The 2798-nt window shown below is 35.7% G+C and overlaps 1 pseudogene; it reads left to right on the plus strand.

Annotated features, from left to right (window-relative positions):
• Positions 1–2138: 2138 nt before the first annotated feature.
• Positions 2139–2234, plus strand: LOC122233347 (annotated as a pseudogene).
• Positions 2235–2798: the final 564 nt, after the last annotated feature.

Raw genomic sequence — 2798 nt, forward strand, 5'->3', positions numbered from 1 at the left:
CCTGGAGCCTGCTTCAGATTCTGTGTCTCCTTCTTTCTCTGCCCCTCCTTCACTCGTGCTCTGTCTCTCAAAAATGAATAAACATTTTAAAAAATGTTTAAAAAATAAATGTTTTAAAAATACATATGTGGAAAATTGTGGAAGTAAATTAACTCCACTCTGCAGGGGAAGATGTCCCCAAATAATCAAATACCTGTCCTCTCTCAAGCAACTTCAGATAATCTTTAAAAAGAACTTTAAGAATGGAGAGCCACACTGGCAGTGTGGAGCCTGCTCGGGACTTTCTCTGTCTCCCTCTCTCTCTGCCCCTCCTCTGCTTGCATGCTCTCATTCTGTCTCAAAATCAAAAAATATTAAAAAAGAACACTAAGAAATGGCTTTATGCTATATTTCCCCCCAAGCTCCTAAATATATTAATAATATTTTCTAGGCAAGTTACCTTTTAGAATGTTATAATCTATGCATTAAGTTCTTCTGTATTTCACATTATTATTTCTTTCCAATCAAGGTGTTATTAAGCAGCAAACAACATTTGAAAGACATACTTAAAAGTAAACTAATATGTTAGAAAACTAATTACTACCCAAGGTGTCTAGTTTCCCTATCTCATAAGAATTGTGTGTGAAGATGATACAGGAATTCAGTCAACCTCAGTCAAAATGACGTTGCCTCTGTCTAAGGGCGACTTAAAACATCACCCAGAATAGTAATTCAATGTGGCAACTTTTAAGTGAAATCACTTCCTGTCTGCTTACCATTGCTATTTATTAGTACTCAATTATATGTATGGACTAAGTTCATGATGATGACACATACCAGATAGTAATGATTTTTGAATACGACAAAGGTAGCACTTTTCAAACCTATGACCTGGAAGTGAGAGACTTTAAATTCCATTAATGATTTCTTGAGACAGCAGCCACCCCACTGTGAAGTCCAGGGAAAGGTGTGCATCTGTTGTTAATATATTATCTTAATGTTCCAGCCGTCTGCCCAAATAAAAACCAGGATCAGGAGGTATTAAAATAAGTGTCCTTTCAGAAAGGGAGATAGATTAGGGTGTAAAATTACAGAGCCCTTTTCTAAGATTCAATAACTAGCAGAGTAAAATCTTTTCTTGCGCTATGGTTACATTTTGGCTTTCTTACTACTATTTCTAGGTAGAGTACCACATTTCTGAAAGCTACTGGCATAAACAGGAAAACACGAAACCCTTGAGCTATGTTCCTAGATCATGTTTGATGGTGTATTGGGTTCAATAAGCCACATAGCAACAAGCAATCTGCCATTTGCTATTGTCCTTGATATGTAATCTGATCTGAGCAAAGTAACAGCACATCTGATAAAACTTGTGGTATGGACATTTGTCTCACCTCTGCAGCCCAGAGTCTATATATAATGGCCTATGCTCCATTTTAGGAATATATTCTCATATTCCTGAAATCCCAAAACAGGTTGGATTTGTTTTGTTTTCAAACACCTTGGTTGAATATTCTGTTCTTGGAATGCAGGGCTCTTCCTTTTGGGCTTGGTCATTGGGAAACAAAGCTCTAGCAGTTTCCTTCCACACTTGCTATTGTCTTTACCTGCCTCAGACATAATTTATATCCACAGACATGACTCTAAGTGCACCCCTGGTTGGCTTACACATCTGAACATTATCTCTGGCAAAACTTGTAGCGCTCTAAAAATTGCCTTCATCCTCCAGATTCATCAGCCATGTCAAAATGAGATGTAAAAAGGAAAGAGAAAGGATGATCAGAAACCAGCTCCACATTTGAACAAATGTTAAGGTTTCTTCAGACCCAATAATTTATAAGGATATGGGACTAAAAGGAAGTATTGTCAAAAATTCTTACTCTTCCTGAACAGGGATGCTTTCTGTGCTCTGTTCAGAGCATATGACACACTGAACTCTGACCTCACAAAAGTCCTGTAGAGACTAATTTACCAATTGACTTAGTCTACTTGCTAGTCCCGGCACATCTATGCTTTCTACATCTCACAGTATAAAAGAGGCTAACAATTTGTAGATTATAAGCTTACACATGGTCTACATCTGAAAATGTGCCACATATTAAATGAGTATTAACACCTGGCCCCTGTCCTCTAGATGTTAGTATTAAAATTGAGAAGGCATCGCTTCTCAGCCTTTTGGCAAAGATAAAGTGTAGTATCTGTTCTTATCACTTTAAAATTGAGAAGGCATACATAGAAAAATGAAGACACAGTATAAAAAGAGGAATATAAACATATGTTCACAGAGAATGAAAGCCCAAGAGAATGACTCAGGGCAGTCAAGAAAATATAGCAGTCTATGACACAGAACACAGAGTCAAATCAAATAGAGAAATAGATAAAAGACATTACAACTCCAAATTCCTCATCCTATTAGATGCTTACAGTTAGTTGATGCACTTATTTTTTTCAATGGGTTCTTTATCTAATATTCCTTCTGTTCATGTCATTAATGGTCCTTTAGAACATTAGGAATAGAAATACTAACAAAAGAAAGAAAGAAAGAAAGAAAGAAAGAAAGAAAGAAAGAAAGAAAGAAAGAAAGAAAGAAAGAAAGAAAGAAAAGAAAGAAAAGACCAAAAGAAAGAAAGAAAGAAAGAAAGAGAAAAAAAGAAAAAAGAAAGAAAGAAAAAACCAAAAAAAAAAAAAAAAAAAACCAAAACACCTATTCCTGAAAAAGATCAGCAGTGGTGTAGCTCTGGGGTGCTTTCTGAACAGTATTGCCTGTTCTCACTCTAGAAGTATATTTTACATATATCAATTTAAGTACTAATGGATAT

This window comes from Panthera tigris, chromosome D4, assembly GCF_018350195.1.
Source record: "Panthera tigris isolate Pti1 chromosome D4, P.tigris_Pti1_mat1.1, whole genome shotgun sequence".
In the NCBI taxonomy this organism is placed as follows: domain Eukaryota; kingdom Metazoa; phylum Chordata; class Mammalia; order Carnivora; family Felidae; genus Panthera; species Panthera tigris.